The 13,575-nt window shown below is 41.3% G+C and overlaps 1 long non-coding RNA gene across 1 annotated transcript in view; it reads right to left on the bottom strand.

Annotated features, from left to right (window-relative positions):
• LOC119855813 overlaps positions 1–8,499 on the bottom strand; it is a 165,124-nt gene extending 156,625 nt beyond the window's left edge. Inside the window, exon 1 of the long non-coding RNA XR_005293041.1 lies at positions 8,440–8,499. This is a non-coding gene — a long non-coding RNA (uncharacterized LOC119855813). The remainder of the gene's footprint in view (positions 1–8,439) is intronic.
• Between the last annotated feature and the right edge of the window lie 5,076 nt (positions 8,500–13,575).

Raw genomic sequence — 13,575 nt, 5'->3', positions numbered from 1 at the left:
TGCACCATTTTAATGGCAAAACCAACAAGGAATACTTGTGGCACCTTAGAGACTAACATTTATTTGTGTATAAGCTTTTGTGGGCTAAAACCCACTTTATCAGATGCATGGAGTGGAAAGTACAGTAGGCAGAATATATATACACACACAATACATGAAAAGATGGAAATTGCCTTGCCAGTCAGAAAACACTTCAATCTCCCTGGACACTCAGACTTAAAAGTGGCCATTCAACAAAAAAAAACTTCAAAAGCAGACTCCAATGAGAAACTGCAGAACTGGAATTAATTTTCAAACTGGACACCATCAAATTAGGCCTGAATAAAGACTGGGAGTGAATGGGTCACTACAAAAACTAAATTTCCCCATGCTAATTCCCCCCCTACTGTTACTCACACCTTCTTGTCAACTGTTTGAAATGGGCCACTCTGATTACCACTACAAAAGTAATTTCTCCTCCTGTTGGTAATAGCTCACTTCCACTTTATTTGAATTGTCTCATTAGAACTGATCCTCCACTTGGTAAAGCAACTCCCATCTTTTCATGTACTGTGTATATATATTCTGCCTACTGTATTTTCCACTCCATGCATCTGATGAAGTGAGTTTGAGCCCACAAAAGCTTGTGCACAAATAAATTTGTTAGTCTCTAAGGTGCCACGAGTATTCCTTGTTGGTTTTGCTGATACAGACTAAAAGCTTCCACTCAAAACTTGTCACCACTTTAATGGCAGTTTCTTGTGCTTGAGTCAGGCTCTGTGGGCTTGGTTTATCAACTCACTGTGGCCCCATTAGGTCAGTAGCATAAAGGAACTATAAAGTTGGAAGAACCCAACACTGGGGAAGTCTCATGGCATAGGAGCCCCTGCATGGTATCAAGCCAATATAATTACTACATACCCACCCTCTGTCAGCCCCAAGTCTAGGGGATTTAGCTGGTGAAGAATATGCTCTGGCTATTTCTGACCAGCACAGTGGTCCCTTCGGGACCTAGGCAGCCAGGCATAAGTAAGGTCTAATTGCTAGTTCAGGTACAGTTTAAAGTCTTAAATTATTTCCAGACCTGGCAGGGAATAGTTTATATATCCTTAAAACTTGAAGACAATGCAGAAGAGAAACACTTGATCCTGTATTTTACAAGTACCGAGAAGAAAATTTACTCTCTAGTAAAGAGAGGAACTGGAGTCAGTTGTGAAATGGTGCATCACAGCATGTCATCAGTTTTGCACAAAACAAAGTGAAGGGCTCTGCTTGAAAGTAGATGGGGAGGTATGAGAAAGCTGTTGCAGATTCCTGACCTGTAATCTCTTATGGATGGATAGTTAGTATTGCATTGGCACCAGTCCTTCAATTTACCAATCTCATATATTCATCCTGGTGTCAGAATTGGTTACAGTCAGCACTTAAATTTTGAAATACAAGATTAAGGGAAGGGAAAGTTTACACCACTCATTTTCCAGCCAAATCTCTGGGAGTGTACATATATAAACTATCATGAATTGGAAAAGATGTAAAACTGTCCAAAACCAGTATGTTAAAGAGTAAAATAATTTCTCTGCCAAAGGCAAAAGACGTTTAAAGAGATATGGCTGTGCTTTTATTTCCCAATACTTACATAAATTTCTAGAGGTTCACTTTAGGTGTTAAGGGCCTGTGTCCTGAAAAACCTGCTGGTACATTTCAGCCCTAGTTTTACATTTCTTGACTTTAGTGGAATTCTTCTAAAACCCCAAGTATGTATTTTTATGTACTGTACATGGGAAACAATTAGATATTGACTGAAGAATTCCAGATAAATCAGCATTTTTTTCCAGTTAAAAAAAAAATTAAATCACAACCAAACCCATTCATGAAATAGGGTTAGTTTTGACAAATCTCCCAACTCAAAATATTAAAATGTTGAAAACTTCTTTAGATGAAGAATTTGATATTTGGTTCAAAATGGTTCAAATTTAGTTTAATTTCAACTGACTCAAACGGGACGTTTTCAGTTTGTGACCATTTGAGATTTTTGTCCCAATTCATGAGGATAAAAAGTATTCAAATTCTTACAAAATATGGGAAAAACTGTTCCCCTACCAGTTCTAACATACATAAACTGATACTAACAAGATCAGATTTTATAATTTTAAAAGCATTAATGCAGCAAAAGCAATAGAATTGTTTCCATTATTTGCTGTTAAGATCATTGTAAACATTCAAAAGAACTGAATTCTTTGTAGCTTTACAAAAAAAAAAAAAACATGAGTTACTAGACATGCACAGTAGATACATCTTTTAAATGTCCAGTATCAAAAGTTTAATACCTGCAGGCCATATACTACAATAAGAACTAACTCAAGTATATGTAAATTACTTGTATTAGTCTAAATTAATAGCATTTGTGAGAAGTCAGTCAATACATTATTGTATTTTTGCCATTCAAAGATACAAGTCAAACCAATGTTCTTGCAGTTTTGAAAAATAATTGATATTCCCTTGTTCATACTGTGATTGAGTTAATTTACAGCACAATTATTTTGAAGCTATTTATATACTTCAAAAATGAATTTTAAAAGTCCCACTTGTTCAACTTCCAATTTGTCATTCAAGCTGACAAGAACTAATACTACTTTAATTTTTATGCATCTTTCATACAAACTACATCCCAAAATACTTCATAGAATTATATGACATACTGCACCATTATTCCTTCAGTCCAACCCCAGGTGCTCCTGAATGTTTCTTACACATTACATTTTAAAATTTTATTTCTGTTATACACCACAGCCACACTCCACTATGGCTAAAACTGCAGAATGGAGATATTGTCTTTGATCTGCCCTGCATGATCTGGTCCCCTACAGCAGGAAGAATCAAAATGTCTGGATAATTAAGTATAGCAGAAATTGCTTGACAAGAGATCCCTCGTCCTGAAATCTATGTGTTTACTGCATCTGTTTGATTATGTGCAGATGATAACTGATGGTTACATTTGGAAAGGACATTTAGAGGCCAAAAAAAAAAAAAAAGTACTTGTGGCACCTTAGACTAACAAATTTATTTGAGCATAAGCTTTCATGAGCTACAGCTCACTTCATTGGATGCAAAAAGTGGCCAAAGTTGTAGTGCAGTGAACTGGAGATTAGAAGTGGCTCATACATGCATGAAGTGAGTTGCATGAACAGGTTTTATGAAGATATTTAATTTGACTGTCAAAGCACAGCTTTACGCTTGATCTTCCCTGGCTATCTGAAAGACAGGAGTAAAGGCTAATGGATTATATGGCTCCATTGCCTAGGGAGTAATCCTATAGATTTAGAATACAATAGGAATATAAATCCTGATTATCCTCTCCCTTACAATTTGTGGACTCAGTCAAACTCAGTGCTGCCGAAAAGGAAGTGAGCTATAAAATAACTTTTCTTCTCTCCCACTCCTGGGCCAGCCAAGAGCCGAAACAACCTCCTGGTGTGACTCTGGGTTTGTCTACACTGGAGCTAGAAGTTGTATTTTCCCATTCAAGTAGACACCTTGTGCTACCTTTGATAGTTCACTAAAAATAGAAGCAAGAGAAGGAGCTAGCTGCCCTCAATATGATCCTGTCTCAGTACCTAAGTATGTATTTCAGGTGGCTACCCCTCCCACCACTGCAGCTACACTTCTATTTATAGCATGCTAGCTCAGAGTTAGAGCCAGACATGTCAAACCCACGGAAAAAAATTGGGCTTGTTTTTGGCTTAAGGGTTGCTGGTTGGCTAGTAGCTTGTTGGGCTTGTAGCTTTCTTTTTTTGGGGGGGTGGTGGGGGGGAATCGGAGCCCAGCAAACAGGGGCAAGGGCAGAGCCGGCCCACAACATTTTGGTACCTGAGGCAGGGAGCTCAAAATGATGCCCCATGCCCCCTCACTTGGGCCAAAACTTGGAAAGGTCTCAATTCTGCCTTCTTCCTGTTCTAGTGCTCTGCTACCTACCCCAATAAAGGAGAACTTAATATGTCTGGTTCAGACATTTTAAACAACACTTAACTTTCAAACACCTGAACAGCAAATGCAACTTTTCTTGTCTGCATAGTAAATACTGGCATGTTTATCTGTTTGAATAAATCAAAGTGGTGCTTTCCATGCCTTCTTGGTTCAAAGATTTGAACCGCTTCCTGAAGATCCACAGTCTGGGCCAGCTCATGCTCTATTGAGATGGTTGCAACGCCGACCAGCCTCTCCTGTGTCATTGTGGAGTATAGATGTATTTTTATTAACTTCAGTTTGGAGAAGCTGCGTTCTAACACTTCCTGTAACAGCTGCCAGTGGAGAAGTATGTGCAGAGCAACAAAAGCATTTGGAAAGAGGGTGGTCATCTTATTTGTGCACATATATTCCAGAACAGCCTTTGGAGTTGATCCTGCTGAAATGTATCTTGAAAGGGCTTTCAGTTCATCACCTAAATCACTCACATCAATATTGCGCATGTCATCATGTGTCAACACTGTCTCTAGTGCCCTGTATTGCTGGTGTAGGTCTTCAAGTACAGTGAGGCGTTTTGGAATATCATACAACATCCCAAATGTACTGCTGTGTTCCTTGAGTTGCATGAAACATTCCACTGACCGTATTGCACAATCTAGCACCTGGTTAAAGAATTCAACTTTGAATTGTGGTTTAGGGTCTCTTATGGGATTATCCCATGCCTCATAATCAAAATGTCTTCTTCTTTGGTGACTCTTGTATTCTTGAATGGGTGGGAAAATAGCTTCAGTGTGAAGTTCCTCTGCCAACTTCTGTGCACCCTTCAGAATGTTTTGAAATCCCTCATCTGACCGGTAAGACTGTAGGTATGACTTTGCTTTGTCCAGTTGTTCCATTGCTCCAGATATATCAAGGTCAACACCTTGGAGTCTATTGCTTACAACATTTCAAACAATGTCATGCCACAACGCTAAACCACACAGAAATTTGAAGTTATGTATGTTTCTGGTGATTCCATTTCCCTCTGCCACTGTTCTCCAAAGAACAGTTCCTGTCATAGCATTATCCTCCATAATGGTAACTATGGCATCATCTATCCTCCCAATATGGTGTTCGATAGGCTTTATTGCTTCCACTCGATTTTCCCATTGTGTGGCACTCAGTGGTTTTGGTGTCAGAGAGGATGTTTCTAGATGTTGCTTCAAAAATTTATCAATGAGTTGATGGAGGAAAATTAAAAAAAAAAAAAAAAACCACACACACACACACAGATGTTTGAATTACATTGAAAAATTCAGCAGCCTCACTAGAAGCTGATTCTGCATCACTGACCACAAAGTTCAATGAATGAGAACTGCATGGGACAAAAAAAGCTCGAGGGTTTAACTCTCGGATCTGTCTGCACTCCTCTGTTCTTTCCTCTCATGTTGGCACCATTATCGTAGCCCTGACCTCTCATGTCAGCTATCGGAATTCCCCTATCTTCCAGCTTTTTAAGCAGCACATTTGTCATACCAGCTCCTGTAGTATCATCAATGTCAATAAATTCTAGAAAATGCTCTGACAGTCACCATTGCAGGAACAGTTTCACTAGATTCTGAAATGCACCATTACAAAATGCACCATTAAAGTCATTTGTTCTGTATGGCTGATGTCAGGTGTGCAGTCCAGCATAAAGTAATATCTTGCTGACTTCAGATCTGCCACAATCTGTTGGACTTTTGTTGCCAGTAACTGTAGGATCTCATTTTGACTTGTTTTTCCAAGGTAGTGGTGTATGTACATTTCTTGGGTGGTGACTCTTCTTAGATGCTCCTGGAGTACAGCATCAAACTCAGCCATCAGCTCCACAATTTTAAGGAAGTTTCCATTGTTTGGCACATACAGCTGATCTGAAGTGTCATGCAGTGCTAAGTTTTGGGTAGCAAGCATTCTCACGATGGCAATGAGCCTTTTCAGAACATTTTGCCGGTAAAGAGACTCTGATGCAATCTTCTCTTTATGCTGATCATCTATGGTGGTCTTTAACCTAAGTCTCATCTCAAGCTCTTTCCACCTATGGAATGCTCTCTGGTGATTTGCTGCCTTCTCAGGGCATGCCAGATTTCTAGCCAGATTTTTTCAGTCCCTTGTTCCTGTAGAACCCAATGTGGCTGGAAAATTAGACTGGCAGAGTTTGCAACAAACACAGCATGCAGCATTTTGGGTTTTTGAGTACGTAAGTCATGGCCTCTCTACTTTGTCACCACTGGGGATTTCACGCCAGTAATGTGTTGGATGGAAACTTCTATTTTCATTGTCTTTGGGGAACATGAAGTTTTTCCACTTGCTGTGGCCCATGTAGTACAAGCAAGTCCCTCAGGCTATTGCTCAAGTAGGTCCACAGTCCTGGATCACCTAGACTTAAGGAACTAAACTCAGCAGCAGCCGTTTCTTGCACCTCCACCACACTTCTCTGATATACACTTTTCTTCAGGAATGTGCATGGTTACATCCATTTGAGATGGAGATATGGATGCTGCAGTAGCTGCCAGGTCACCTGCACTCTGACTAACTGGAAAATCAGGGATATCCTCACTGGGGCCAGAAGGCTCACCGTGAACATTTGTGTCTATGTATCTCAGGAGAGCTCCTTCCTGCTTAGATAGAAAAGCTTCCTTTGCTTTCTTTCTCTTTTTCTGAATGCTATCCCACAGGGGCGTTTTCTTCTTTCACTCATGACTGCTGTTCTGTGCCAGCTATAGTAGCTCTCAACGCTGAATTGAAGGAGACAAATAAGCAGGCTGGTAGCAGGGCCCAAGTGAGGGAAGATACCAGCAACTTAAGGGCCTAACTGGCTCCCACCTTCAGTTGACTGCCTGTTCTCCTCAAGTGAGTTCAGGGAAGCCACAGGAAACAGGAAGCTCCCTGAGAAGCTGGTGCTAATCAGTTCAGCCTCCGGGGGTGCTAGAGAGGTACATAAGAGGCTCCTCCTCCTCTCTCTCTCTCTCTGCAGCTCCTGCTGCTTTCTGTTATTCCCTCTCACCTTTTCTCCTGCCTGACTGTTATGTCTCTTGTGCCCTCCTTCCTCCAGCACAGCACTCCACCACCTCTGTGCATCTAGAGCAGAGAGAATACATATGCACCAGCAGCAGACACAATTTTCTACACTCTGGGTCCTAGAGACGCCCCCCGCCCACAGTCTGGCACCTGAGGCAGCTGCCTCAGTTCACCTCATGGTAAGGCCAGCCCTGGGCAAGGGCAGGGAGAGATTATCTTGATTTTTGGTTTATTGTGAAAGTTGGGGTGCTTATGTACCGCATGAAAATTGGCAACTGGTATGTTTACTCAAGCTGAAAATTACATCTTCCACCTCCAGTGTAGAGACACCCTTAGAGCAGTTGCAGGGCAGCTCTAGGTTATGCCTCCTGTACATCCAGCAGCTGCAGTGGCCAATAATTGGTCAGACTGCTATGCACTCCTCCCTGCCCCCCTGATCTTCTTATGCTTCCTGTATTAAGAGGGGGAACGGGTGGCATAGAACCAGCTACGTTGTCTTTATGCAACCTGAGCATTTTTTCTGCCACAATGGAATCCTCAAATGACCCTTCAAGGGCAGCTTTCTTCCTGGTCGTCATTGACTCGGCTGTGAGAATAGAGACTTATAATTTGGTAGAACTTTACACGGTGTAAGTGACTGCACAATGTGAAAAGCAGTAGGAAATCTGGCCCAAGATGTCTGTATCAATGGATTTGTATTATATTGGTACCACACTGTGGTAGTTTCTTGATTTATTAAGGGCATAAGTTTTTGGTATATGATGTAATCTACATAGTTTATGTGGCTTTTAAAATTTTAACATTCAATTTTAGGAACAGTTCCCCCTCTTACACACACAGCTGTCAATGAGATGAAGCACAGAAAACACCTTGGAAAAGTAGCTTCTTGACCTACTAGTGGAAATCTAGACACATTTTTCCATAATAATAATAATAATAATGCTGAGCAGTTCCCAACACCCTCCCCCCTGAATTTTGATATAGTTGCCCAACTCATTGTGCAAGGGCAACACTTTATGTTTTCCCAGCTTTCATCAGTAGACACGGAGGAATATTGCACTGCTATTTCCTCTTTATTGCACACAACAGCAGCTAAACAAAAGCGTGCACAGACAAAAAAAGAGAGAGAGAGAGAGCGAGCGCGAGCACGGGCTCTGTAAAAATGATCCATTTCACAATATAAAACAAAGAATGGCTTTTCAGAACAGGCGGTTCTAGCAGAAACAGGCAAAGTACCTACTTCTGATCCCGCTGAGGTCTTTTAGACATAAGCGTTTTCAGACTCATAATTCCCAACACCTGCAGCTCTATTATTGGTACCACTCACGCAGGGCCGGCTCTAGCACTTTTTGCCGCCCCCGCTCTTTTTTTCGTTCCCCCCCCGGCCCCGCCCCTTCCCCAAATCCCCGGCCCCGCCTCATTGCTTCCTGCGGCTCCCTCACCCCCGCCCTAGCTCACCTCCGCTTCGCTTGCTCCTCCGAACGCGCCGCCGCTCCGCATCTCCCCGCTCCCTCTCAGGCGAGGGGGAGGCCGCGCGCCCGGGGCAGCAGCCGGAGCGGAGGCAGTGGAACCGCTCCCCGCCCCAGCTCGCCTCCGCTCCACCCCCGCCGCCGCTCGGCTCCTCCTCCCTCCCAGGCTTGCCGTGCCAAACAGCTGTTTGGCGCGCGGCAAGCCTGGGAGGAGGGAGAAGCGGAGCGAAAGTGGCGCGCTCAAGGGAGCGGGCGGAGGCGAGCTGGGGCGGCATGGCCGGCGCCGGCCATGCCGCCCCTAGACATGTGTCGCCCCAAGCACCTCCTCCTGTTGCTGGAGCCTAGAGCCGGCCCTGCACTCGTGAATCTGTAGTAAACAAAGCTCAGGTCTCCCTGCTTATTTTGAGCCCCGTCTCCAGTGCAGCCTGCATGGCTGCTGCTAACCAAGGGGAATTACAAATCTGAAAAGTCCTCGTGCAGACAGGGCTCTACGGCCTGATCCAGATTTCACTCAGGTCTTGTCTCTGCAGGGAGGTTCCCCCCCCCAAGACGTCCGGTTTTTAAATTTAAAATTCTATCAGTGAGAATCAGGAGTAACTGCATGAAGTCACTAGAAACAGATTCTACATCTGATGCGTATCCATATTAACAGTTAAAAAATGACCTAAGTAGAGTTAGTGTAGAAGCCCAAGGCCCATCAACAGGCCACCTTCTTTAAGTGGTTTTTGATTTGCGGCTCTCTCAAAATTGTTTTCTTTTGCTGTGTTTACTGAGTAAGACTGACTCTTCAGGAGGTGACATTTTCATTCCTGTGGAAGGCTTTCAGTTTCCAATACTACTTTTCTAGAGAGACAATGACCAAGTTTTCAGAACTAACTAGTGATTTGGGGTGCCTAAATTGGGGCACTTTAAGGGGACTGATTTTCAGAGGGCAGGTGTAGAGCACATCTTGAAAAGTTGGGCTCATTTAAGGTACTCAAGTTGGAGAGGCACACCCCCGCCCCCAAAAAGGAAGCAGCCAGACACAAAAAATTAATTAATTAAATTAAATAAATATATTTAAAAAAATCACTAATCATAAATCTTGGCTGATGGTAGTAATTAGACATCAAGGTGGGATAAGTACTTTAGAAATATGTATATCATAAGGATTAAAAACAGACTGCAAGAGGCAGCATTGAGTATAGGAGATGGGATAACATGAAAAAAAATATCGTTAACATAGAATTTTAGATCCCATCTAGATTAGGAAAAATTGTCACTAACCTGTACACCAAAAATAATTCTGTTTCCTAATATATCCACTAGGATGCATACTTAGGTATTAGCATCACTTTTTTCTCCAAATAGTTGAATGGCATAGTTGATGGGAGTTAATTACTGCTTAGAGTTCATTTTTCTCTTTGTAGGAAATGGATGAGTTATGTCTTCACTGCAAAAAGGGTGGTGGGAGGGGTTTGCATCAAGATGCTATGCAGAGTAAAAAACACTCTACTGGAGACAAGGCACTGCCATTTTTTACCTTGATGTGGCTATATCGAGGTAAACCCCAGATTGGGGGCAGGGGAGGGTATGGAGTTGTTTTAAACTAGATATATGGAGGTAAAAACTACTTATGCCTTAAAAAAAAAAAAAGGAGATAGCTAATTCAAGACAGCTATCTCAATATAAAGCAGCTTTATTTATTTTTACAATGAAGACATAGCTTGAATTGCTTGCAGTAACGCTATTGTGTTTATTTGTATATAACAAGTAATTCTTTACTGAATTGACATTGATGTTTTTTAGCATTTTATTACTTTAAATACTCAATTGCAAGAAATTATTAGTTTACACTTTATTTTTCTCTATTTAAATGTTCACAGTTGCAGGAATATATTGGAAGCTCAGGCAATATTATTTAATGGAATTAGACATTGATATTCAAAAAGTTAGAACTTTATAACCATTAGAACTGAAATCATCAACATCATGTGAAAAGATAAAATAAATATCCTTAAAAATCAAACTCTAATAAGCTCTCAAGTAGCATTTCTTACTTGGTTATCTATAAATTTCAATTTTTGGTAGAAATATTTTCTCAATTGTGTGTGATTTACATTTACAGATAAAAATCTAATTCTTCCAAGCCTATGTATAACCAAGTGACTGTTATCCAATAATTATTTACCATTTAAGTTGTTTAAAATGAAACTTTCAACTAAGTAGTCCATTTTTCACCATAGTTAAGCCATTCTGTTGTGTTAGTATTAGCCATTTTCAGAGTGTCTAGAATATTTTGCAGCCCTGGAGACAGTGCATCATTTCATCCCTTTGTGTCTATTTTTCTTATTATAGCATGTGTGTCACCAACACACTATACAACTTCTTTGGGTAAAGCCATTGTGTTTAGTACAACTACAATTAAGAGGAAGCCAATTGCCACCATCCTCAAAAATGCTTGGAAGTATACACTAGAGCCTCACTGGTGCAATTGAGCCAGTGATGTACTAGTGGAAATGTTTTTTTCTTAAATTCCTTAATGGAGACATGTCCTGAATCCTGATGCCAATAATCAAAGCCATTAGGACATTGCATCTGTGCTTTCAAAAACAATTTTAAGTAAGATCTAGTTTACTGTTTCTTCACTACTGCTTGTTGAAGGTATGATGAGTGAGGTAATATCTTTTATTGGTCCAAGTTCAGTTGGTGAGAGAAAGAAGCTTTCGAGCCACACACAGCTGGTTCTCTCAACAAAAGAAGATGGTCCAATAAGAGATATTACTTCATCCACCTTGTGTCTCTACTATCCTGGGACCAACATAGCTACAACTACACTGTATACACATTGAAGGTATGTTCTGTTGCCTCTGCTACTAGGACAATTTGTCCTACATGATCATACATGGAAATGACAAGTGGTGAAGTGGTAAAAACTAAGAAGTGAGTAAATTAACTTAAACTAAACTAAACTCCATCATCTCCAAATAAGAAATGGGTAAACTCCATTTATCCTTCACTACTCTACTGGAAGTGACCCCTCTCTGGGAAGAGACAGCTTGGAACAAGGAGAGTGAGAGAGTAGAGTTGGGAAGAGCAAAAAAAGAAAAGAACTAGAGAGAAGAAACAAGGAAGAGAGGAGATCTGAAAGGGAAGGAAGAATAGAGAATTTATCACCGATTTCAAGTATCATTACATAATACACAAAGTCCCATATGAGACGTAGAAATCCCAGTGATGAGAGAAGAGCCATATGATTTTGCATTGGTCTTGTTCCCCACATGCCCACCTGCTCCAGTTTTCAAATGCACATCATTTTCCTGTGTATCAGGATAGCATGACTCAGAAATCCATGAGACGGGAAAGGAACGTTAGTATTACGTTATTTACAGCTATTTTCAGAACTGGTTAAGTTATACATAGGTGTAATCTCTTGTATCTGTCAAAGTCATTTCAATGACGTGGGGTCATAGATCATGTTTCTTCCCAGAACTGGGCAATTTTCTAATCTTCATTGCTGAGGTTTTTCTCTAGCGTTAAAAAAATCCCTATGATTACTCTAACTACCAAAAAAAGAAAAAGCCATTCTTGTACTATAAATAGTAGTTATAATGCTTACTATATGATGCAAGTTCCCTAATTGGAAGTTATTTTCAGTCATGTTGGGGTGGGGGGAGAAGAGACAGAATGGAAGCATGTCATGCTTTAAAGAACTTAAAGTTCAACATCCAAGGGATTTTCTAACAAACAAAAAGAGATATCACATGTATTAAACATCAGTTGAAAGCTTGCAGCTCTTTGATGCAACAGAATGGGTTTAGAAATCTGAGGCTTGATTCTCAATTTCCCTGTTGTAAATTTGGAGTAATGCCCTTGAAGTCAGCAGCATCACACTGGTGTTAACTCAGTGTGAGGTCAGAATCAGATTTTTGGGAAGTATCAGATTCATAAATGTACTCCCTTTTATGTGGCTATGATAAATGACTGGCATAAAAATAGGTAGCTTTCTGATTAAAAGTAGAAGTAAATCCAGTCAAAATGAAAGTGGTTATAATATTCACATATCTAGCATACAGTTTACTGGGCCAGGTCCTTGGCTCCGATCCATCCTACTTATGCCACTCCAGCAGCATTGTGTTTGGGAAGTTATAGCTATGTTGGCTCTATGCCACTTAACTCTGCACCTATTGCTCCCCATCCAGGATAAGCAGCATTCCAGGAACATGTTGTGGGACAGCAGCTGAAGCATCTTGCATTCCAGCATTTTTGGAGCAGCAGAACACACTCGTGGAGTGTTGCAGATTGCACAAGATATAGCCCATAAGTAGGGCCCTACCAAATTCATGGCCATGAAAAAACATGTCACGGACAGTGAAATCTGGTCTTTTGGGTGCTTTTACCCTATACTATACAGATTTCACAGGAGAGACTAGTGTTTCTCAAATTGAGGGGCCTGAACCAAAAGGTAGTTGGAGGGGGTGTCACAAGGTTATTTTTTTGAGGGGGAAGGGAGGGTCATGGTATTGCCACCCTTACTTCTGCGCTGCCTTCAGATCTGGGCAGCTGAAGAGCTGTGACTGTTAGCCAGGCACCCAGCTTGGAAGGCTGCGCCCTGCCAGCAGCAGCGCAGAAGTCAGGGTGGCAATACCATACCATGCCATCCTTACTTCTGGGCTGCTCCTGGCGGTGGCTCTGCCTTTAGAGCTGGGCTCCCAGCAGCGCAGAAGTAAGGGTAACTGTACCGCAACCACCCCCTATAACAACCTTGCAACCCCCCCACAATTCTTTTATGGGTCAGGAACCCCAAAATTACAACACCATAAAATTTCAAATTATAATCGTAAATGTCATGATTTCAGCTATTTTAAAAATCTTATGACCATGACATTGACCAAAATGGACCATGAATTTGGTAGGTCCCTACCCATAAGGCTGCTCAGATTTATACTGAGGGAAAAAATGATCACCAAAATTAGGCAGAAAGCTTTTTCCCTGACCCTTCCCTTTGGGTTCCATCTAGCTCAGCTGGAACCCTTCATGTAACCAGTCTTCTCTTCATAATTTTTCCTTTCTTTGGCCAGGCAGTCTAAAACAATAGAGCTTTCTACCACCTTGAGAACATAGTACCTGAGCAGTCAATGTCATT

This window comes from Dermochelys coriacea, chromosome 5 (assembly GCF_009764565.3).
Source record: "Dermochelys coriacea isolate rDerCor1 chromosome 5, rDerCor1.pri.v4, whole genome shotgun sequence".
In the NCBI taxonomy this organism is placed as follows: domain Eukaryota; kingdom Metazoa; phylum Chordata; order Testudines; family Dermochelyidae; genus Dermochelys; species Dermochelys coriacea.
Note: the sequence above shows the minus strand (reverse complement) of the source record. Positions and strands in the feature narration are given on the sequence as shown.